The following is a 25,704-nucleotide window of genomic DNA, read 5'->3' as shown; positions in this document are numbered from 1 at the left end:
AGCAGCACATGCAAAATAATAACCATAAACCCAAAAATGTGCTGTGGAATTTTCTCCAGCTTGCTTAACGAGCTTTGCAAAGCTCCTCTTTTCAAGGAGAGTAGGGAATGTGTAATTTCAAACACATTTTTAATAGTTTCTCTTGGAGCTCTCTGGAGAAGAGAGAGGCATGCTGACGCGGCTGTGGGAGAGGCAGAAACTTTACAAGAGTAATGTTCAACAAATCACCCAGGTGCTGGTAGCACTTGGAAAGCATGGGGAGCTGCCTGGGAATCTGTGGATGGATCAGCAGGCACGGAGCAGCTGGAGGCTGGAGTGTGGTTCTGGAATGCAACCGAGTGTGGCATGTGGCGGGTACAAATGAAGACGGGCAGCTTCAGCACTCTGTCCAACTTGTTCTCAGTTACAGCCTCTTTTCAGAGACCTTTTACCTCCTCTAACCAAGCAAGATTTTAGAAGACAGAGAAAAGAGGAGGCATGGGTATAAATTGTAGCAGGTGCTGGAATACCAAGAAGCATCAGTTAGGAGACCAGCACTCAAGGCTTTGCTCTGGGGCAGCACAGGGACAGGTGGGGTGGTCTGGTATCTCTGACACATGAAGAGGACCCAGAAGGCCCAGAGACTGAGGGGTGCAAGGAGCTTGACTCTGGGCTGCTCTTGCTCAGGAGCCTCTGGACAAGACTCATCCTGACAGCCATGCAAACCTTCCACGTAGCACAAAAACGGTCACATAGCATAGAAATACTGTAATTTATCATCTCTCTCCACTCTCCTACCAGTTATTTATGCCTTCAATCATATTTTGCTAATTAAAAATTATAATTCTTGCTAAGATACCACATCAGAATATTTGAAATCAGGACTATTTAAAAAAAAAATCTGTAACTGTGGCCAGTGTAATAAATGTTAATTCAATGTGTCAACTGAAGTGATAATGATTTTCAAATCAGGAAATGCTACCTTTATTGAAAAAGAAATCTGTCTTCTCTCCATATCCATTTCAACATACTGCCTATTTGTAAGGAAGCATACAATCAGACACTGAAGCAGATAATATAAAAAGTGCTATGGAAAACCTGGTCCAAGACCCTCATTTGACAGATGAGGAGATGGGTCTCAAAGAAATGAATAAATCTATACCTGAAGAACATGGGTCCCTACTTCTTACAGTTTTTTTTTTTTTTTTCTTTTGGTACTGGGGATCGAACTCATGACCTCATGCTTGCGAAGAATGCACTTATACCATTAAGCTAAATCCCTGGCCCCAGGTCCCTACTTCCAAGCCCAACATTTTCCCCCTCATTCTGCAGCCCGTCTTATCTGTTGTGTCAAGTCAGCCTTGCCTGGACGCATCACTACTCCCACTATCAACTCCCTCCACACCCGTGTCCAGTGGGAGCCAGGAGGCTGCTGTCACTGCCCAGCCTCACAGCCTTGAAGCCCACGTGGAGTCCTGGGGAAGGAGAATGCCAAGGGGAGCCTGGCTCTGGCACAAGCAGCCAATCATGGTGGACGGCCGTGAGAAAGACACACGCGCTCTGTGGTGCCATTTGCCTGCCCCAGCCTCTGAGTTTGTCCTCGTAGGCTCCTCTAGGTCATTTATTTCTTCCCTGACAAAAACATCTGGTTGTTTCACAACTAAAATTTTCATGCATTTCAGCTCATGTAGGAATGTTGAAAAGCTGTTCTGAAAAACATACGCCTCCCTGTGCCAAACCAGTTGGGCTGGAATGAGTGACCGTTGTTATAAATCTCTGTTCTGCCTTCTTCAACAGCCCTCGAAGGTACAAAACAGAGTCTCATGCGACCAGTCAGGCGATTGCATCAGATCCACCCAGAGGAGCCCTGGCCATGCCCTAAAGCACTGAGGTGCCTTTTTCTCTCTTCGGCCGGCCCTCCGACTCCCTTCCTTTCAGGCCTTTCCTAGAACCACTGGCAAGAGGGCAGCATGTCAGGGTTCCCCGTGTTCACAACAAATTCTTCTGTGTCTTGAAGTGGAAAAATATTTTATGACATGGCCAAGCATTTGCTTGTTCTATGAGTGATTCACAAAGGAAATTCAGTGCTTGCCAAGATCAAGGAAGAGAAAGGGATAAAAGTGATTTAGAACCAAAAGATTGAGCGGGACCTCGGGGGACTCTCATGACAGGAGGCCATTTCCCCTCCCCACAGTCCCCAAAAGTAGACAGAAAAGCTTTACAAATTGCTGCCCAGAGTCTCAAAGCCATTGCTTGGTTGTTCTCATCTACTGAATGAAACACCTTTTCCCAAATTCTGTGGTCCAGATACCCTGGTCACTTTGTATTACCCTTCTCTTCCCTAGCTATTCTTCTGGGCGTTCTCACTGAGCTAGTCTGCTATAGCTTTTAGGGCTTGAGATCAGGAGCTGCCATTTCCTCCTGCAAACTTTGAACAGGTGACTTTGAACATGTCATCACAGAGAGCTCACCAGGCAGCCGTATCACGCAGTTAGACAGCTGTCAGTTAGAAGTTCATAATTCCTTTTCTGAACAAGACTGTCTCCTTGTGTGTCTCAACTTCTCCCTTCTGTAACAAATATCTTCTTCTTTTTTTTTTAATTTTTATTTAAGGAGAAAAAGGAAAAAAAAAACAGAAAAAGAGTACAAGTAATATAAAATTAAAAAAATAAACAGTAAGAAATCACTAGTTACTAGATTGCATATTCTCATCTTAGAAATAATTGTTCAAATTACAAAATTGAAGCACATAAAGTGGACTTTCAAACATTTAGTGGGCAAACGGTTTTGTTCAATGATCAAAAAAACCACTCAGCAATATGGTTATCTATCTTATACACTTAAACATATATGCAGTTATAACCTTTAGAGCACTTTCTTTTCTTTTTTTTGTAGAATGACAATTACACATTTTGGGTTTTATTACTCCCACAGTTCTTATTATTTTTTTTTTTTGAAGAGAGTAAAACCAATGTGACATATCAGAACAGAGTCAGTCAAATCAAAAGGATGGTCATAATAGATAACGTAAAAACAAAATATAAGGTGATCAACAATGGTTACCATACTGCCTCTTGCTATTTTAAGAAGAATTGGCAGTTATAATAAAATTGAATTAAACAGTAAAGAATAAAACCAAAGCATTGGAGACATTACAGGATTTTAAAAGAAATTAATAGTCAACCAGAATCGGCGTCATAATGATTCTTATTGTCTTCACAGTTATGCCTATACTTTCGATCTTGGTACTATCAAGCAAAGCAGAATAGAGGAAAATCAGTCAAAACAAGATGGTGAGGGCAATACAGGATTTCAAATCAAGTTAATAGGAAATCAAAGTAGGTTACTATAATGTATCCTGCTTTTTTTATTTATTTTTCCCTTAATTAAAAAAATAAAAAGAAAAAAGTAAATAATTAAAAAAGGGGGGGGATTGAGATAAAAGAGGGCATAACAGCAGAACAGCGCAGGTCAAATCATAACCATTTAAGCAAACCAGTGTTTCACCACAAGATATCCTGACAAAATATCTTCTTCTAGATGATAGACAGATAGATAATAAATAGATGATATATAGATAGATGATAGATAAACTGATAGAGGTTGACAGACACATAGAAAATAGATAGATGATAGATAATAAGAGTGATTGATAGATGATTCATGGATGATAGATGATAGATGATTAGATGACAAATAGATGATAGAGAGTTGTTATATAGATGACAATACATGATAGATGACAGATAGATAGATCCAGTTTTTTCGGTCCATTGTCAGGTTTTTCAGCACTTTTCCCATGTGGTGTGCTGTACACATTCTGGTCAGTCTTGATCTTCTGATGTTTTTCTCATGAACTTAATACTAACCTGTGTCCTCCACCCTGTACATTTGTGATTTACTTTTGGGAGGTCACATGTAGGACTTCACCCCTGTTCTTCCCTGTTAAGCTTCACTCTGTCCATTTCAGCCAGTCTCCAAGGCTGATGGCCGCATTTTGAATCTTGAATCTATGCTCTTTTACTTATGACATTGATATTTTCTGTCTTCAGAAAAGCCACTGATAATACAGCTGAAGTCTAGAAGTGACTCTTTGGATGTCATCAGGCCACTAAATCTTTAGTTTCAGTTATTCACTAATTTCAAACCAGCTCGTATTTCACCATGCTTTCTGCAAAAATATTGTTGGATACATTGTCATGGAATTTCCTGAAGTCACTGCATACCAAGCCCATTGTGGTTTCCTCATTTATCTGCCTGCAAATAATGTGAAATTAAACTAAATCTGGTTGGAAGAGACATGTCTATAGGAACTGCTAGTGGCAGGGTGTGTACCTGTTTCCTTTTCTAAATGGGCAGGAAACTTCTGAACATGGTTACCTGCCTTTCATGCTGGCGTCTTCCCTGGTTTCCTTCTTAAAGCCCTTCTGTCTTGGTTCAAACTACCAAGATTCCATTTGTTGGTCATCAAAGAGTATATTTGAGTCATTCTCTGAGGCCTCTGTAGCAGCCCTCCAAGATGACCCTCTTGCATTGCAATAGCAACACTCTGTGCTTTGCTTCGAAACAGTGAATGCAGGGGACTTGTGAAACACTAGTTAACATTGTCACTGGGCTTCCTTAGAGGCCACTCATTGTGCAGTGCTGGCCTTTCTCTCCACATTTAGCTTTTCATGCCTCCAAACTCTCCAGTGACTCCCAAACCCAAACCCTAGACTCCAGCATGGGCAAACATGGGCACACTCCCCACAAGGAGGATTCTCACGGGCCAGGCATCCTTCAATCAGTACTGAAATGGCCTCAAGGGGCAGGAGAATGTAGATGGAGGGAGTAAAGCAGGAAGGTGGTTAATAGTACTAGGAGAAGTGAGCCTGGGTGTGCAGTAGGGTGATATAAATAATCATGATGTACTGTAAATGTTTTAAAAGCTAGAATAAAAGATCTTGAACATTTTCACCAAAAAGAAATGAAATGATATGTGTTTGAATGGATAAATCTGTTCTGGTTTGAACATTACATCATGTATGTGTGTTTCAGAACATCACCTCACCATAGTATGATGTACAGTTTGCATGTGAGTAGAAAGGAAGGAAGGAAGAAGGGAAGGGAGAGAGGCCAGCTGGTGTCCAGGGGTTTTGCCTTTAAAGCTATCTGCTAAACTATGCTATTCCAAGTTAGATCTGTTAGATCTGTGATCTTTTATTTTTATTTTTTGGTACTGGGGATCGAACTCATGACCACATGCTTCCAAGGCAGCCACTTATGCCACTGAGCTAAATCCCTGGCTAGTTGGTCTTTTAAAACCTCTATCTCTTTTTCTTGTTCTTTTACAACACTTGTTTATTAGAAGCAAGCCAAAGGCTCATTGATCTCCCTTCTCTCCCACTCCAGTACTGGGGATTGAAGCTAGGGCCTTCGGACTGACCTGCACCTCAGTCTTTCTTTTATTTTTTATTCTGTTTCACTAAGTCCCTAAGTTGCCCAGGCTGAGCTTAAACTTTTGATTCTCCTACATCATCTCCCAGAGTGCAAGGGTTATAGGGGTGCACTACCCAGCCCAGCTTCATTTCCTGAGCAGAAGGCCATTGAGCACTTTCTCTGTGCAAGTCTGAGTAGGTACGCAGGATTCAGAAGTGAGTAACAGGTGGAACCCCTGCTCTCCATGCATTCCTAGTCCAGCTAGGAAGACAGGAACTATACGCACAACAGTGGGAAGAAAAAGGAAGTAACTCAGCCAGAGATTAGGACGACATCGGAAGGGATTACCTGAGACCATCTTCAGCCCTGCAGAGGGAAGCTAGCATGATCAGGGAGCAGAGCTTTGTCCCCAAACTCTTCTGGATGCTCCCAAAGTCGAGTGCCACCTCTATCCTAGAAAGTGCATGGGGCAAGATCTATTTTGTTGCCCAACTCAGTTGATACTCTGTGTCATTATGACCTTTGGTTATTGATGGCATATTTACCTAGCTACCGAGGCTTTCCTTTTTTGTGGGGAAGATGCCTTCAGTGCTTCTGTCTCATTGCTGGAGCTGCCAGTTTTGTCCAATGCATCTCCCTTTCCTCTTCAAAACACCAGTCATGCCCAAACGTGGCCCAGTCTTCTGTTAGGACTTCTAAATTCTACCCCAAAGGCACTGAACTTCAGACTCGTGGGCTCAAAAATGTGCTTGTGACAATCATTGCTGGCCTTCATCTGTATGCCTTGCAGCACTCATAGCAGGCAGTATGCTGTGCGTCCCACAGAGCGGAGCATCAAGGTCCCCTGGTCTGGCCGGGATGCCAGGACCCACAGAAAGCAAGGCGAAAAGCAGAGAGGCATTTGCTTGGACTTCCCTGTCTCTGCCCCTGACCTGCCCAGGCAGGGCCGCTCCTCCCTCTCTCCTCTCTGCCTCCAGCTGTGCTTGTGTGGCCAGACTGCCGCCTCGCCAGGCATCTTTCACCCCCTTTCCCAGCCCGTGAGCCCTCCAGAAGCACCTCGACCGACCCGGAGTGAGACTGCACAGAAACCCAGAGCCCGGGCGCCAGGGAATACATCTGTGAACGTGGAAAATTTCCCCTTTGAATTCTCCTTAAACATTTGACAAGAATTAAAGTTTCCCCCCAGGAACCAATTTCACATATTGAAACCAAATTTTTCCCTCCTTGTAGTCTCTCTCTCCCTGTCTCGGATTCAAAAGGAACAGCTTGCTCTGAAGTGAAGCCACTTGTGCTGGCCGTGCGGGGATAAACACCGCCTGCCCCCATTTAAACAAGGGGCCCACAGCCTGCTCGTGTTTACTGTTCTGAATGAGTTTCAGCCTTGTCACAAGTCATATCCTACCGGCCCACCAAGGACTGGCCAACGCAAAACCTATTTTCCCTGGAAAAATACTAAAATGCGGAGCTGGGTTCTTGTCAAATGACTTCTGTTTCACAATTCCAGTTGGATTTTCTGTCAGGAGGGGATTACCCATCAGGCTGCGAAGGTGGAGGAAGGGGGCAGTGTGGTAGAGGGGACAGGGGAGAGGAAGGCAGCAGAGAGGCCGAGGAGGTCCCCGAAGGTCTGTGCTCTGTCTTCTGCCTCAGAGAGGCCTAGCTGGGCCTGAGCGCTCCTGACTGTGTTCCAGGCCCTCAGCTTGGTCCCCCAGGCCTGACAACTGGAATATTCAAGGCATGACAGAATGCACACGCCCAGCAAAGAAGTAGCTGTCACCATCTGCCAGTGGAGTCCCTTGGGCAGCTTGGGCAGGAACCCCTCAGACAGGACCAGGTTCAGCAAAAGTAGACTGAATATGCATTTGTAATAAAGCCAAGCTGCCACTGGATGTCAGCAGCTGGTGTTGTTCTAGACCCACAGGGATGGGCCTGACGGTCTAGGCATCTTGAGGCAAGTTAGCCTCCAAGAAAACAAAAATGGAAATGAGGGGCCTGGGGCTGGGGAGAGGAGAACCACGGTGGACTGAGCAGAGAGCTTAGCATGCATATGTATGTCTAGCAATGTGGGTTTCTACTGAATGCTAATACACACTCACAAGGGTATCGCAGCATGCTTTGAAGGTCCCTGCAATGGTGGGAAGGTCAGATGCACATTTGAAAGTTTCATTGGAAACATACGCGCAATTAACAAAGATGAAAGCATATCTTAAAAAATTAAACTTGCACCTAAACGATAATAAGCCAGCTGACTTATTTACTCACCCTCCTAATGCTTTGTTAGTCCAAAAATCTTCAGACACATTTAGCCTTAAGGCAGGCTTCCAGATTGCGCTGTGGCCGGGAAAATGATGGGCAGCTGAAATCGTCATAATCAGTGGCCATCAGCCTAATTGGAGAAGGGACTTAGAAAGTACTGATTTCACTTTTAAGTTTGGTACAACACACATGCAGAGAATTTCATCCATCAACCGAATGGATTTTTTCAAAATAAAAACATTGCATAACATGAGCACAAGATGGGCAGAATTCCCAAAATCTCACTCAGGTTCCCTTCCAGTCACTATTCTGTCCCTTTAACTCATTATAATTTAAATTATATTTTTCTGATCAGCTGTTAAGATGATGATGGCTTTTCTTGTGCTAGAATTTCAGGGCAAACACAAATCCAGGTCCCCCGGTGCCACAGAATGCTGTGTGCCTGATCTGCACCTCTGCACCCAACTCCCCACAGCAGTGGTGGTTTTGTGACTTGGGCTGTGCCCACCACATCCACACTCAGGTTCCCTTATGTGACTGAGTCTTCAAAATCAAGTATCATCTCCCCCAAGTATTTCCCTCAAGTGTCATCTCCCCAGATCACTCCTGGTCTTTCTTTTCCAAATTCCAGTGGAACGTGGAGTTCATTAATTCACTCACACGTATCAAGAGTCCACCAATCCCAGGATCTCTACTGTCAAACAATTTAACAATCCATGGGGGTGAGGGGAGGGGTAGAGAGGGTAGAAGACAAGTAGGTGCAGTGGTGGGAGAGCCCTCAGATGGAACTGCTGAGCTTCATCTCCAGAGGTGCGGCAGGGGCAGCTTCCCAAAGTAACAGGAGCCCAAGCCAGGGCCCGGTGGACTCACTCAGAGCTGTTCAGGCGGCAAGGACAGGAGGATAATGGAATTGAAGGAAGTGAGAACAGGACGTGTGCAGACAAGAATGGGATGGGCATTCATTTTTTGTTACTGCAGCAAAACACCCAAGAAAAACCACTCAGATTAACTTTGGCTCATGGTTTAGAGGTTTTGGTCCAGGGTTGACTGTTTTGCTTGCCCATGAGCCTTTGACAAGGTGGAACACAAGGCAGGGTGGAGTGGAGCTGCTCCCTGCATGGAGGCCAGGAAGCAAAGAGGGAGGAAAAGGCGTGGGTCCCTGTGTCCCCTTTGGGAATACATCTCCAGTGACCCAATTCCTCCCACTGGTCTTTACCTCCTAAAGGTTCCACCACCTCCCAACGGCACCCCAGGCTAGGAACCGAGCCTTCATGTGGGCTTTTGGGGACATTCACAATCCGTACCAAACAGGGTGGCAAATGAGGTTGAAAAGCTCGGCAGGAATCAGGTCCAAGCACATCTTAGCCATTTGTGCTCTGTGTGCTGTACGTTCTGATTTGCCTTGAGACAGTGCCTACTTACAACCATGTCCCAGGGTAACCACTACCACTTTCCTCCTGCACTGTCAGTAACATTTTTGGATAACAAATGATATGGCACCCCATTCCAAAATACTGGAGCTTAATTCTGAAGCTTCAAGAAGCCAGTGAAGGCCTAAAATGGCAAACATGGTCACATCTACATTTTATGAAAATTGCCATGGGCCGCAGCAGAGAATGTTTTGAAGGAAATAACACCAGAGGCAAGCGAGTGTAAGAGACAGATGTTAATCTGAGACGGAGATGATGATAGTCACTGAGGATGCTGACAGCCAGGGGTGATGGATGGAATCAAGATTTTTTAGAGATCTGGAGGGGGAGAAATCACAAGGGGACTTCATTTGCTCTGTATTCACATATCATTTGTGTACCACCTCCTGAGACTTCAACTTGGATTCTGCTGGTGGCCACGTACTTTGGTTCTGGAGACACAGACTTTGCAAAAGCTGGAAACGGAAGACAATGGGAGGAGGACCCCATCTGGAGTCCACAGCTCTGCCACGTGCATTGCTCCTGTGCTGAGCTGGGTCCTACCAAATGGCCTAGGTTGAAGCGAGGTCAGCACTGGGGCAGGGCAGCACCCCTTTGGGGTAGTACAAACAGTCAGTTCGCTGGTAACAGGGTTCTCCGCCAACGTACTGCCTTTAGACTAGGAGGTAGATTTACATCCTGGAGGGTTGAGGAATGTTACAGGCTTGTGAATTACACTTTAAAAAATATTTTATCAACACCTCTAACGTAGAACAAACTCCAGTCAGTGCTACATGTGTTTTCCATGTGTGTTGCGACTATAGAAAGTAACTAAACATCTTTGTATTGAACTTGTCAGAATATAATCAAAAATTCCGCTAATTATTTCAGCATGAAGCCTACTGAGCACTCTCCCTTAATCATCCAAAGTGGGTCTTATTAGCAAGCGCCACAACGCTGTAAGAGCACTTTATTGTGTTTCTTGGACAACTGCAAAAGCTTATCTTGCACTGTAAGGTTTTCTCGTTTTTGGACTCTTTGTCCCCATAATAGACATCATTATTAACTACAGCAAGAGTACAGTGTTGAGGAAAGCACAAGGAAATTCCTGAAATGGGAATGGACATTCATGTCGGAGTGTGGTTTTGCCAGCAAGTTAAACTCTAGCAAATGACTTGATTTTTCTAGGCTGCTGGCTTCATTGCCTAAAAGCCCAGCAAGCATAAAAATCTGCCAGTATGTACATAACTACTTAGCGTGTTTGCTCTAATCTCCAGCAGGCCAGAAATAATGACAGGAAAAAGTTCAAGGCGTTTTGAGCCGAAGAGAAGAACTTAAGGGTTTGTAACGTTTATAAAGAAAAACTGTTATTCTTCTTTGATTTTTCTTCTGTTTCTGTGCAGCTCCCTTTAAGCATCTGATAGTCTTGGAGCAAAGAAAAAAAAAAAAAAAAGGAAAGTGAAAGCATTAAAAAAGACAGTGTGTTCTTAAATAAAGAGAATGAATGATTTACATGATAAGAGACAGCCATAGTGCATCTGCAAATGCTGTGCTTGGTTTTTAAACGAAATATGGTAAGGCCCACTTACTATTCAGAAATCCAAATTTATAAAACAGATTTTTTTACGATTGTTGTTAGTGGGAAGAGGAGGTAGAAATGGGATGGGACAGCAATTTATTCATATTGAAAAAAATCCTTTACTTTGTAAAATGAATTCACTGAAAGCTTCCTTTAAATAACAGCCCTGCTGGTTCATTTAATTTACCAAAAGAAATCAATTTTAAACAGAGTTTTAGGAATAAATTCTGTGTAATATGGTGGAAATGTAGGCTTTTAAAAATAAAAACAGACTGGGGTAAGCATTCAAGTACATTTGCATTCCATGAATAATTTCTTACTAGGCAAAAACTAAGGTCACGATTTCAGACTGTGACAGCAGGCTCCCTGTGGTGGGAGAAAGAAGATGGAACGAATTAGGGAGGGTTGTCGGTGGGAGCACAGACTTACATGTAAGAATCAAGCACAGAATCATTTAAAGAGTTACTTTTAATGGCAGACGGTGTGTCAGTAAAATTCATGAATAGATTTCTTGTTCTAGAAACTAGAAATGCAGGTAATTTCCTTGTACTTAAGCATGGAGATGATTTCTCTCTCTCTTTCTAAATTCCTACTGAAATAACTAAATAAATATGCAATGGAGACATATGTACCTTGTTTCTATAAAATAAGCACGCTAATTAGCTAAGAGCAGGAACAGAGGGAAGGCTAGGCTGATAACTTCATGGTGTTGTTCCGGGAAGATTCATAAGTGATACTTGAAAGGTTAAAAGTTAAAAAATGTGAATGCTGGTAATTTGGATCTAGAAGCTTCAATAGTAGCCGCAAGCTGGGGCTACAAGGTAAAATATTGTTAGTGTTGTTTTACAGGATGGGAGGGGAGACGAGAGGGTATGATTTGTTGCTTGATTTTTAACCAGGATTTTAGGGTCAAGGATTACTGAAAGGCGGTCTATAGGGAAAGAAACAGAAAGGCAGCCTCCTAAAGAGGAAGATAAAAACTGATGACAGGAGTTATGTTAGTAGGAAAGACGTTTCTATTGTTCATTCTGTTTGCTATAGAGGGACAATTGAGGAAAAAGACACACACAGTTATTCACAATATTTTGGTGGTTGTTTTAGTCAGTTTCCTTGTTTTGGGGGGAACAGTACCTGACATTCACAACTTAAGGAAAGAAAGATTTTAGCCCTTTGCTGGCTATTTCTAGGGCAGGAAGACATGGCAGAATGGTCCGATGGAGGAGAGCTACTCACAGCATAGTGGAAGAGAAGCATCATAAAGGAAGATAACCCTTGAGGGCCACACCCCAGGGGCTCACCTCTTCCCCCCAGATGCCACCTCCTAAAAATGGGTCAGCTGTAAGCACCCATTGTCCAATCCTCTCCCAAAGTCCCGCCCCTGAGAATAGATTCCATGTAAACCATAACCATGCTCATAAGCGTAAGATCCAGAAAAACACATGCACATTTTCTGGTATGGTGTGTTAATAAGTTTGGGATGTGCAGAGAAAGGGAAACTTGAATACTTATAAAATGTGATTTATTTAAAAGTAAAGGTCCACTAGGAGAAAGAAAGTACATTAACCTACTGAGAGAAAGGTGGCTTGTGAAAACTCTAATGTAATGATTAAAGAACATCTAAGAAGAAATTCATTTCTTTTGGACTACATTTCTCACTCTGGTATAACTGATAAATATTTCAGGTCTTCAGTCAAGGCTTTGTAGAAGGTTTTGACATGATGAAAATCTTGGTCTAAGGTTTTTAGTGAGGCAGTGGTTAGAGAGGAACAAAGGGAAAGGGAAGAGGGCACACATCTGGACCAAATGAAGCCATGAGATCCCATCGAAAATGCTGAGGACACCAATATTCCAAGGCAAATTCTCCACAAAAACTTGAACCTAGACAGACTTGGCAAAGTCTTAGAGAAGATTTCTCACTGGACGTGGTGGGTAGGGTCAATGGTTTTGTTTTGCTTTGGGATACCAAGGAGCCTTCTGACATCCAGTGCACAGAATATTTACAGTCCATATTGTTAGAATTGAAAAGATGAAACTGTGCAAAAGTAAAATGAAAAATTACAAAAAGAGTTTGATCAAATAAACAATTATCCCATTAGGTGAGTGTGGGTAAACTTAGTGTCTGTGGCAAAGACGCAAGGACTTGTACTTTGTGTTGGGATATAGCAGATCCTAGTGGCAAAATGTTTTCACTGCACTAACTAAAGCTAGCCTGAATTCCAATGCTGTTTTTAAAGGCAGGTAATGTTTGCAGAAACAAAGAGACTGCATGAGGTGAGAAACTATTTTCTTGCTGGCCTCTCTTGCTAATTTGTCTAAAAAGATAAATCAACTATCTGCTCCTTGTAAGAGTCACACTTTAAGAAATTGTTTATGAGAGACATTATGTATAAGGACAGGGAAGATGGAAAAATAAAAAGAAGAAAAAAAGATATACTGTTCAACTCTTAATCAAGAGAAATCTGTGTGGCTATAATAGCACCAAACAATAGGATTTAGGACAAAACTGGTAATTTAATGACAAAGGGGCCAATTCATGAAGACATAATCATTTTAAATTTATATATACACAACAATTTAGTTGACATATACAGTGCCTAAGGCAGACAGACATATAAATAGAAGTTGATAATCTATAATATCTGGAGACTGTAATGTGCCTTTCTAAATATCTGATAGCAGTCCATGTTATAAGTAGAAACAAATTAATAAAAACAGGGGATATCTAACCTAATTCACATGCACAGCCCCTCAACCCAACCACGGAAGAACACACAATTTTTACACATTCACTGGAAACAGTTACCAAAATATACTATAGGTCAGATCAGAGTAAGACTCAAAAAATTTCAAAGAAAAAGAACATACTGTCAATGTCTGAGTATACAGTGTTCTGTGGGAATGGTTGAAATCAACAACAGGAAGACAAGTGGAAAATCCTCAAAATTTAGCAAAAATAATCCATAGCAATAGAAATTAGAGTGATGTTTCCTAGAAGGGCATGACAAGGAGGGCACTGTGGAAATTTTCCAGAGAAGCATTGTCTGGGAAAAGCCTTCAGCTGCCAGGTGCTCCCGGGACTCCGCAGCAGCATGAGGGCTGTCTTGGCCAGGGCCACCTCTTCCCAGAGGAAACCTACATCCCAGAGCCACTGTGCCCAGGGTGCAAGGCGGAGGGCTGGCCCTGTGTGCTGATGCCGGCCCACGTGGGTGGGTCTGTCCTGTGCTGAGGTTCCCGAGGGTGTGAGTCCGCACAACTTTTCATCTTCTTTCCCCCTATCCCTCAGCCTTCCCGCTGTCCCACCAGCTTCCGTCCTGAAAACAGTCCAAGTGAAGGCTCTGTCTCAGAGTCTGCCTCCAACAAACACAGTCTACAGTAGGGTCCAGGGCCTGCTCAGGGCCGAGGGATGTTCTGTAACCTGATTTGGGAGCTGGATACACAAGTCTATGCATATGCAAAAATCCATTCCATTGTACAGTTAAGATTTGTGGAGTTTATGGAAGCAATACCTCATGAAAAAGAAGAGGCAGAAGAGTGGGAGGAGAAAGACAAAGACTAAAATTGGATTTTCAAATGCAATTACATGCTGCTTAAAAATAGGCCTCAAAATAAATGATAGAAAACATTTTCAAAAAAACAATGGAAACACAGCTTATCAAGCGTGAGTTAATCTTGCTATTTCTAGAAACTGCACAAAAATGATGGCGAAACACAGTGCACAAGACCAAAGTCCTCAAAGACAGAAGGAAAAGAATAGAGAGTTATAGTAAACAAGTTATAGTGCCAACATTTTGAAGGCAAGAATATAGACACTGATTAACAGTGGAAAAAAAGTTGAAAATGGCCCATGGGAGTAAACCAGGGTCCCCAGGTCAGCCCAGAAGTTTCAGAGAATTACAGACAGACAGCAGGGTACTGGTCAGGTCAGGATGATTGGTTACAAGTTCTAATGCTGAGCGGTTGCAGTGCTAGAGTCACTTCCCTCGCCCCTCACGGTTCATCACTTCTTTCCATTTCTAGCCATCTGTCCTTGGGCGGATCAGGCAGAGCAGAAAAGTAGGTACGAGGTGAAATGTCCACTGAAAGCAGAGAGGTCAAACGGAAGTCAGTGTGTAGAGTGGTGAGACCTCTACTCTGTCTTCCCTCACTCGGTTCTTGGAATATTAAGAAACATTAACTCTCTAGCAGGTGTGTTGATTTCTTCTGGGAAAACTCACTAATAACTGGCTTTCCTCTGGACCTGAGCCCGCCTCACCTGTGGAGCTTATGAACAATAGCCCAGCCTGTTCTGGTTTCATTTACTCTGAGTTTTCTACTGCACTGGAGAGGAGTCCAGACAATTAATCTGAATGAGAAGCAGTTTGCTGAGGGCCATCAGCATTTGGATGATGTCTATACAGCCGAACTTAAAAAGTGGGATTAGTGGGCCGGGGTTTTAGCTTAGCAGCACAAAAGCCTGTCTGACAAGCACGAGGTCGGGAGTTCAATCCCTGGTACAAACAAGCAAACAAACAAACAAAAAAACACAACAAAAAGTGGGATTATTTCAAAATGAATAAAATTATAATGATATTAAGTATAATTTAATATGATAACATTAACAGGAGTTTTTGACAAAATCAGTCAAATTATCATGCATCTTACACAACACAATGACTATAAAAGACAACTTTCAAGGGGCAATGAAAGTGATCTTGTGGTACAAGATATGACAATTAATGAGATATTTTCAGAAAGCAAAGTTTGAGTCTCTGCTGCTGGAACACTTGGGTCAACAGAACAGAGCAGAACACAAGGATTAGTATGTGGCAAAAGTGGTGTTTTACACGGTAAGAAGAGCGGGTGATCCAGTGAGTCATGCTGAAGATCACTGAAAATGTGAAAGTGTGCTGGTTTTTGTTTCTTTTTCAATGAATATTTGAAGAGTTAATGAGTTGGGTATCCCAGTTTCAACGTCGGTAAAATAAAAGGTCTGTCTGTAAACCTCTCCAAACTAAAACTGCAAAGGCTTTTTCAAAGTTTCACTGAACAGTGGCATTTGGTAACTCAAAATAACAAGATAAAAATAAAAATAAACTTGTCTGACTTTCTCTCTTGAAAGAGAACAAAAGATGACTAAGATGAGTGCATTCTAAGCCTCAGGAGCCTTGGGGACACTTGGAGCTTTTGACATGTACTCTTTGTTTTCAGTGGGAAATTACTCAAAAAGTAATAAGGAAATATTTTGCTGAGTAAATAGATTCACTTACATCTTTGGGGTGGACGGTTAAAAAGAATCCTGGCCTTTTAGCTCCCTTGGCTGAAATCCCCAAGCAGAGAGGGATTTCTCTTTTCATTATGATTTCTTTCTTTCCAAAGGCTCCTTCTTCCTCTTTCTTTTGAAATGAGATATTCCCAGACACTTAACATCCAAAGAAGGAAGAGACTTTGTTCTACTGTTATGAAGAAGAAAATTATTGGTGTTCTGTGGCCTTGGCTTTTCCTGATCTTCCCCTCCCCATTCGTTTACAAAGAGAATCGAAGCCTTGTCTTCCGAGAGCAGGAGCTCAGAGCTTAGGGTATTGTGGTGCCCAGTTAGCAATGTTGAGAGAGACGCAGCCACACAGGTAAAGGCAGGGATTTTACACTGAGAAAGATGCGATTATCCCTGTGGAGCAAAACAGGAAAGGAAGGGAGGCCAGACAGATGAGGAAGAGAGAGCAGCAAGAGATGGGCCATGGACAAGAGCTGAGCTGGTCACTGAGAGGGAAGCAGAAAAAGGTTTCTGGGCACGGTAGTGATGTCTGTGGTGAACACTGAATGCAGGAGACACAGACAGAAGGCTCAGGATCCTTGTCTATGCATTGAAAGTGTAGCTCCCTCCACATTTCTTGGCAGTCTCCCCCCTGTCTAAGTAACTGTTGGAATTGAATACATTTATATTTTTTCAGCAGTGTGCAGCTCTCTGAATCCAAACGTATGTGCTGAAGCTAGGCCAAATGTGATGTATTTATATTTGGGTTTTGCCACCAGAGCCAAAGGTTGTATCACTCTTGGCTTTTTTCTCTTGGCGTGGACCTATCATTTTTTTGCCTGACAAAAGGGAGCTCCTTCTGCCTTTGCTCCTGGGCCTTCTGTCTTTGGCACGCTGCCCCTCACCAATTTTTTGACACTAAAGGAGTAAAAAAAAAAAAAAAAAAAAGCATTTGAAGAAGTGTCAATTTAAAATACTACCAATGTCACCTCATCTTTGTCCTTAATTGTAAAATCTCTGAAGAAAACATGAGTTTGGAAATTATTATTCTTTTCAGAATGACTGCAGGATTCCCCCTGATCAATTGACCATTGTAGACATAATTACATTGCTTTGAATTCAGAACCCAAGTCTATAGCAGAAATAGTCACTACTGAGTCCTTGCTTCCTCTTATATCCCTTCCCTGTCTCCAAGTACTCTGCTAGTAGTGCAGATGTAGCAAATCGAATTCCCCAGAAATCCTGCTGAAAAATAGACCAAGGATAGGAATAGGAAATACCAGGGTGGGTGTGGATAGTAGAAATTTTATACAGAGAGCCCAGGGATAGGGCTGACAGTGGTATTTGAGTAGAGACCTGAAGGAAGTTAAGAGAGGAACAAGTTACAGGGAGGGGAATGAAAGCTTGAAGGTGTCTCCCAGAGTGTTTGTGGAAGACTGAATTAGGCCAGAGTAGTATAAGGTGATTTTAGAGTTTGTGGGGAAGACAGCAGGTCTTGGCAGGGGTGGGGGAGTCTTGAAAGTCATAATGAAGACTGGGATTTCTTCTTTAAATGAGCAGGGAAGTTATTGAACAAAGAAGGTGCATGATGTGGTTTAAATTTTACAGAAGATCACCTTGGCTTCTGTTCCAAGACTAGGACAAGGGAAGAGACACAGTGACTAGTTATAAAGCTCTGGAGGTATCATATTGAGAAAGGATGGAGGCTTGCACCAGGACAATAGCAGTGGGAGGAACTAGATTCAGGCGTGTTATTAAGGAAGCCTTGATGTGATTTACTACCTGGATATGAGATATGAAAAAATTAGAAGAGTTGAGGATGATTCTAAGGTTTTGGAAGCAGAGAGTTGTTATTAACTGAGAAAGGGAAGACAATAGATTGGAGTAGGATGTGTGTGAATATCAACAGCTCAGTTTTGAATATAGGTATTAAGTGCAATAAGACGTTCAAATAGACACACTGGATGGACACTTGTATAAATGAGTTAAGAGTACTGATTTAGAACAAAGGAGATCAAGGAGTTATCATTGCATAAATGCTATTAAAAAACCACAAGGAAGTTTGTGGTAACCAATGGATGTTTCTAGATACACAGGCAAAGACATCCAAAGACTGCGAAAACCAATGCTTACAAGAAAGGAAGATGAAAATGCTTTAGAAAAAGAGATCGAAAGACATGGTCAGTAGGAGTTGTCCACATAGTGAAGAAAGTCCTTTAGAAACAATGACACTGTCAGATGTAAAATCTGAAAACCTTACTGAAGTCCTTCTCACACACAGAGGACAATTACCATAGAGGGAGAAGAATTGCTAGAGCAGTATCTTTTAATATGTACCAGAAAGCAGTGTCTAACACATAAGTTATCATAACGGGAAGGAAAGTGAGACTATAAAACAAAAGATGGCTTGTAGTTGAATGTGGTGGTTGGAACTACTGAAAGATGTTTCTGATTGCTTCTGTTTTCCTTGTGAAGTAAGCAAGGTTGTAAGCTGACAGGGAAGAGGAGGAAGCACAAATGACTTTCTAAGCCAGTGGGAGAATGAACAGACTGGAAAAAGCACAGGATAACCAACAGATAGCATTGTGCCCACTGAAACTTCATTGTCATGAATTCCAACAAGATCAGTGGATGTGGCTATGATTTTATAAATCCTTCCCAGGATAGCTGCACCGGTGCAGGTCCAAATGGAATGTTAGATTTAATCAGGGTGGCAATCTTGCTATGCAAATACTCTGAGGAATTTGGATAATGTTCACTTCATATAGTTTGATTGTTATGAAGTACATAAATGTTTATAATGCTATATCTTTTTGCTGTGTTGAAACTTTTAATACTATTTAATACTATCATATAATGCCTTCTTCGTTTCTTGGAGCTTTTTTGATATAACATTTTATCTGATATTCATATAACCACCACATCTCATTTTGGGGTACAATTTTACATGGAATCTATTTCCACTTTCTCGCTTTCAACATATTTGTGTTTTTGGATCACATGAGAGTATTTAGTGAAAAGCATATATTTGGATCAGTTTTTATTTTTGTTTTGCATTAGTAGAGATCAAAGCCAGGGCCTAGGGCAAGCTAGGCAAATATCTTAGCGCTGAGCTGCAAATCATGTTTTCAATTTGTGCTGCCAATATCTGTCTTTGGATTAGGGAGCTTACGCCATTCATAATTGCTGATAAAGAAGACTTACATTGGGAGCTGGAGATTTAGCTCAGCGGCATAAGTGCCTACCTTGCCAGCAGGCAGTCGTGAGTTCGATCCCCGGTACCGATAAAAAGGAAAAAGCCAAAAAAAAAAAAAAAAGAGAAGACTTACATCATGTTTTCATTTGTTTTCTGTATTCCACATGATATTTAGCCTTTCATTTCCTGCATTAATGTCTCTTTTTGTGTTCAGATACATTTTTGCAGGTGAATGGTTTCATTCTATTATCATTTTCTTTAGTGCATACTTTACAGCTTTCTTTTTATTTTGTGGTTTCCGTGGGGATTACAATGAATTAAGGTTATAACACTAACTTAACTGACATCAGCAAACACAAAACTCAGTGCTAATACAGCTCTTTTTGCATCTGTTTACAGTTATGAGTGTCACAGTTATATTTTATATATTGTGAGTTCAAAACATAGGTTAATAATTATTTTTTAAATGCATTTGTCTTTTTAATCATATTGCTAATCAAAATTACAGTGAAGCTAGCTTTTTGTAATTGCTCAGATATTTAACTTCACTGGAAAACTTTATTCTTCAATAACCTCAGATTACTCCCTAAGGTCCTTTCATTTCAACCTGAAGAAGCTTTTGTGGTATATTTTGCATGTCAAGTCTGGTGGTAATGTATTCTCTCAGCTTTTGTTTATCCAGAAATGTCTCAATTTCTTCCTCACATTTAGAGGATAGTTTTTCTAGGTATAAAATTCTCAGTTGACAATTTTTTCTACTTGTTCCTTGAAATATACTTTTGTAAAAAAATATGTATATAAATATGTAAAAAATATGTATGTAAAAAAATACATATTTTTTTGTATAATGTTCAGCACTTCTTTGAAACTTTCCAAGTTTCTGTTGAGAAATTCATTAATAATCTTATTATAGATCCAATATATTATAGGTCACTTTTTCTTTTACTTTCAAGGTGTTTTCATATTTTTCTCTTTTGACAATTTGATTATAATGTGCCTACATGTCTTTATTGAGTTTATCACATCTGGAATTTGATGAGCTTATTGAGTTTGCAGATTTAAATTTAGTAGACTATCTATGGTCCCTGATCTGTCCTTCTCTGGCTCTTTCTCTATCTGCTTTATGACTGAGGTAAGAAACATACTTTTGCCAAGCCCTCTGCCATGATGTTCCTCTCTTCAAGCCAGCTGGCCATGGGATGAATCCTCTGAAGCCATAAGCCAAATGAGCTATGTTGTCTTTTAAATTGTGGATATCAGGCATTTAGTTCCAGAAACAGGAAAGCAGACTAATACAGGTGATACACTAGAACATTACCTATAGTTCCTGGATGTACACAGAGAAAATTACATATGCATCCACTTAACCTTTAGAAACTGTTATTTATTCAGTTCTTATTATGATAGTATTAGAAATGTGCTACAGGTTGATTATCCTTATGCAAAATGGTTAGGACTAGAAGTACTTTAAGTTTTGGATTTTTTAAAATTTTAGAATCTCTCTCTGTCTCTCTCTGTCTCTCTGTGTGTGTGTGTGTGTGTCTATCTCTCTCCCTCTGTGTGTGTATATTCAGAATGGTACTCAAATTTAAACATGAAATTTACTTACTTCTCAAATATCGCTTACATTCATAGCCTGAAGGTAATTTTATATAATATACTTCAAACATTTTATGCATGTAACAGTTTCATAATGTGGAATTTTCTACTTGTGGCATCATGTCAGCGTTCAAGAGTTTTAAATTTTGGAGCATTTTCAATTTTGGATTAAGAATGCTCAATTTGTGTTGCTATGAACTGTTTGAAAGACGGAGAAACCAAGTAATTTTCCCCAGAGTGCTCAGTAAGTAGGTGGCTGAGAAAGAGCACATATTCTTAAACAGTGTCTTATTTTCTTGCTCCATCTTTGCTTGTGAGTACCAGGATGTCCAAGGCCATGAGAATTTTCACCCTTATCCACCCCACCTCAGGGAGCAAGCAAAGAATACACAGACAGATTGGGTTAAGAGTCTGACTGGCCTTGGAGCCAGGAGGGAAGATTTTAGAGAGAAAGTTGAACAAAGTAGGACCACTCTAGTCATGAGCTTCCCTCTACATTATCAGTGCTGTCATAGTTTCAGTTGAAAAATCTCTAAATTTAGAACACTTTTTTCCTGACCTATTTTAAAGACTTTTTTGTAATAAATATGATTAGATAGATGATTTGATTTTAGATATCATGAAGTGTCACTGAGACTAAATGCCTATTTAAAAAAACTCCTGATCTCTTTGTAATGCAACAGCAGGTTTGGGCCCCCTTACATTTTAGTCACTTTTCCTTGTATTCTGACCTCGAGTCTGGATTCTACCGAGAAATACAGCATGAGTATTGGCATACATTTTCTCTGCTACCTGCACATTTCACATTTTGGGAAAAGTGAACAGGGAATAGTTAGGCTAGGTCATTGTGCCTTTTACCCAATCTCAAGTCCTTCCCTTCTGCCATGATTGGCCCATGGAATCACCATAACCAGTAGAGATTCCATAATATGGCGGTCCTTTGGCTCTGGCTTTTCATTGGTTCAGCCATGGAAAACACTAGTAGGTGATGGAAGTGTGGGAAAGGGAGTGGCAGAGCATTTCTCCCCTCTCTGCCTCTGAGTGCCTTATTGTGGTGACACCGACTGAAAGCCAGGCTGAGTTCCCCCATGACAAGGTCTTCTGTCCTTTTCAGCATGTTCTTTCCCATCCAAGTCTCTCCCTAAAGGACCCCTGTTGATTCTCCTCCCCTTGGCTGTCAAATTGTCCCTTCATCACATTCTCTCCAGAAGGCCCTTGAAGGAGACTCTGGTTTGCTGGGAGGCTCTGGCTGACCCAGTGGTTATCAGTGACTAAAGTTTCCAAGCTCTTGATGAAAGTCTATTGGCTGTGGCCACAGAAGATGTGCAAACCGGTCCTGCTGTGTCTCACTACTACTTTGTGTCTTCTTCATTTCATGGCGCTTTTGCTCTGAGCATCTTTTGGTCCCCAGAACATTCACTGACAGGAGCACAGGTGGCCTTTGCCAGACTTTAGCCTCCTATCAGTTTCCATGTGATTGGATTATTCTTGGGTTTAGTCTACATGCTTCCTCTGAAGAGTGCTGAACTTAAACACGCCTGACAACTCTTCCAGTTGCACACGCCATCCAGTCCCAGCTTATGACACTGGTCTCATCACACATGTGCCCTCCCACTAGTGCTTCATACCACTCAACACAAGCAGGAATTGGATTTTTTTCTTGTGTCGTCTCTGACGAGAACAAGAGTGATCTCAGAATTTGCCTTGTGTTGAGTGGTGTGAAGCACAGAATGAACGCGGTGTTTCTGTCAGGGGGAAGCCTCAGGAGATGTTCTGTGGAAGCAGGTTAGAAAATATTTGTGAGAGACATTTTCTTTAGTGTTCACAGTTGAATGGAAATTCTTACTTTAAAGGTGCTCTGTGAGCCCTGCCATATTCCTCGAATGAGTTTTCTATGAAACCATTTAAAATGAGTTTCAGACTTTCTGGAGACTTTTTGATAGACAAAATTTCACATTTTGTGGCTTATGCACGTTTGCTCAGGGAGACAAGTCTTATTTGTTCCCCTTCCCCAAGAGTTGTGAGGTTCAGCTTCCTGAGAAGTCAGTTAGTTCCACAGAAGACGTGGGGTGTAGGGGAGGGTCCTCCTCATGCCCTCACAATGAGGTGAAGTCTGTACTCATGCTAGGTGACCTTCTGATCTGGAAAACATTGACTAAGTGTCACTATGAGACACTCTCTACTCCCAATCATAGCTTTTAAACAAGCTAATGCACTGGGAAGGATTTCCAAACAGCGTTTTCAATATTCTTTACCATTTGTTTCAGACATTACCCCAGTTACTTCTGACCTAGCATCCTGCACCCAGTCAGCCTCTGGGTGTCCAGTCTAGGATGCCTTTATCTCTAGCCTTGACTATTGCCACAATCCCCCTGTGGGCCTCCCAGGCTCTGGGCTGAGTTCTGTAGAAAACACTCTACCTAGCATAGCCGGAGTGATTTCTTGACACTAAGCAGTGAACCTGTGTTCACTGGAGGCCTCCTTCCTGCAGGTTGGAGCCTGAAGACATTGAGCTGGAAGGGCCCCCAAGAGCTAGTTCCTCATCTCCCAGATCTTTCGAAACACCCCACCCTTGTACCTCCTTCCTTTGTACCTTCTGCTATATCAGAGAGGTCATGGCTGTACTTGGCTTTCTTCTATTTTCAGACTTCTGGTCAACCTCTGCCTCTGTTAAAGGGCCTCCTTCCCCTGCATTTCCTTGGTCTTATGGTAGCCTGACCTCTCTGTCCCCACACAGGAAGCCTGTTTGAGCACAGCTGTGTGTTGTCTGAGGTACCGTTGTTCCCACACCCTCTGTGTGCTCTGCCCACCTCTGTCCAGGAGTGCTTCTGGACGTGTCTATCTTCCTAGTGGGGTCGCAGGCTCCATGGTAAGTCACATGGTGGCACTTCTGGTGAATAAGGTGGTGAAGACACACTATGCTATTTTTACAAGCCTATCTTTCCCTTGGATGCCACTCAGCAGCAGCATTCACTCTAGTTTTGATCACTAAAGAGACACACAAAAAGAGACACGTAGAACTGCTTCAGAGAGTGTGGCAAGAACAAAATAATGTGAAAAGCTTCAATCAGGGAGCGCTCTTTTGAGGGAAATTAACAGCAATGTATCTGTTGCTGTACTAAATTTTCTTAAATTTAAATATTCACTATATATTTGATCACATGTCATAAAAGATATTCAGCTCCTATCCCCAGACAAAGATAGGCATAGCAAGGGTAGAGGAGCCTGGATTTTAAAAATCCTGAGAGGCTGAGATCTCTGTAGAAGAAAAAGAAGCATCTTTTTCAGAATTTTGTGGTTTTAAGAGGCTGAATGAATTCAGCTTCATATGACTGTGATCATGTGGAGTTGTCACCACTAGGATTGTAGCTCTGTAGAGAACTCTGATGGTTCAAAAAAAGAACAGACAGGAACCCAGTACAAGAAGCCAATTGTGTGAAGAGTGTTATGTTTTGGTTGCTCTGTTCCTGCCCTGCTTCCATCCAAGGCTCCTTGCACACTGGAGCTACCAGGCAGGGGGAAGGAAGTGACCCAGAGGTTGTCTCTTGGCTTCGGGAGGTTGCCCTGTCCGTGGCTGGCTCTCTTCTGTGGCTCCAGCTGTCCAAGCGCAGCACATCACCTCGGCAGCACCAGCCACTCTCCCAGACTGGCCCACATGCTCCCACCTCTCCCTGGTGGCCTGGGCTCTGCTAACGCATCCCCTCATTTCTCCAGTCTTGAGGTGGCTATCATGATCCTGGCTTGACTTCTCATCTCTTTTATCTCCTGAGTACCCAGATCTCATTGTATAACTTCCCTTCGAAAAATATCTAATGTTTTTGTCTTTCTGATTGAACTCTACTCTTACAGGGCCTGGGAAGAAAATCTGTGATATAAGAAAATATTAACACTCCATTGGCAAAGTAAGCACCCTTTTGTAAAATTTTTTATTGCAGAAAAGAGAAATCAGTGGCACCTACTATCTGACCTCAGAGTAAAACTTAAGAAAACATGGACTTGGGACTCAGATTTACCTCTAAAGCCCTTAATATACACATTTCCTGAATCTTACCCTCAGGGATTTTAATGCATAGGTCTGAGACAGGGCCTGAGAATCTGTATTTTTAAAAATTTCTCAGTTCATATTGCTTTTCTTTTTGGTATCAGGAATCAAACTCAGAATCTTGGGTTTGCTGGGTAGGCACTGTGCTGCTGAGCTATATCCCCAGCCTCTCAGTTCATGGTTTTCGTTTTTTGTTTTGTTTTGTTTTCAGATTTGAGGTTCGAACTAATTTATTTGTTACTTAAGCGCTTCATGTTTGACTGGACTCAGACTTGGAAGTAGAAGCTCTCAGAGAGGACAGCCTGTGTCTCTGGGCAGTTTATTCCCAGCGTTTTGCTTTAGCTTCCTGCCTTCTCTTGGCTGGAAGTTCTGCGGCCTTGTCTTTGTCTTTCTCAGGACGCTCTTCTTCAGAGCAACACAGCAGCACTTGCGCTGGGTGCTGAACGCTGGGGCATCAGTCCCGGGTTCCTTACCTTCTTGGTTAAGGGCTTCCTGACAGCATATTGGTGGACACCCTTCTCTAGGGAGCTTGAAAAGTCTGTGGATTCTGCTTGCTGTTTGGGGCCCCAGGTGCCGAGGCACAGTAGTATCGTCAATCCAGGAATATCCTTCTCTCTCTCTCTCTCTCTCTCTCTCTCTCTCTCTCTCTCTCTTACAATAAGCAGGTTGAGAATGCTCAGATTGGCATCCACAATGCAACCTCAGACAGATTTATACTTTCTCTCTCCAGTTCTCCTTGGTCTGTAACAGGAATGGGCCTTGTTCAGTAGCAGGAGCTCAGCCGTGGGTCAAGACACCCCGCTTGGTGGGGAAACCTTGCTTGCTGTTCCCACCACTGATCCGACCATGTAGCCCTTCCATTCCTCACCCAGAGTCAGCAGCAGCGTTTGTGGCTGTGGGCTTCTCACAGAACATGTGACATTTAGCTTCATCATCCACACTAATAAGTTTCTGGCAGCCAGGGGCTGGGAAGAGACGTTCAGCTTCATTTTGAAGCAT

General features: G+C 42.2%; 1 pseudogene; it reads right to left on the bottom strand.

Annotated features, from left to right (window-relative positions):
- Positions 1-24,955: 24,955 nt before the first annotated feature.
- LOC111756424 (small ribosomal subunit protein eS6-like) lies at positions 24,956-25,704 on the bottom strand (annotated as a pseudogene).

The sequence above is a fragment of the Cavia porcellus genome, unplaced genomic scaffold (genome assembly GCF_034190915.1).
Source record: "Cavia porcellus strain 051 isolate PalLab524CR breed Dunkin Hartley unplaced genomic scaffold, mCavPor4.1 scaffold_7, whole genome shotgun sequence".
NCBI classification, from domain to species: domain Eukaryota; kingdom Metazoa; phylum Chordata; class Mammalia; order Rodentia; family Caviidae; genus Cavia; species Cavia porcellus.
Note: the sequence above shows the minus strand (reverse complement) of the source record. Positions and strands in the feature narration are given on the sequence as shown.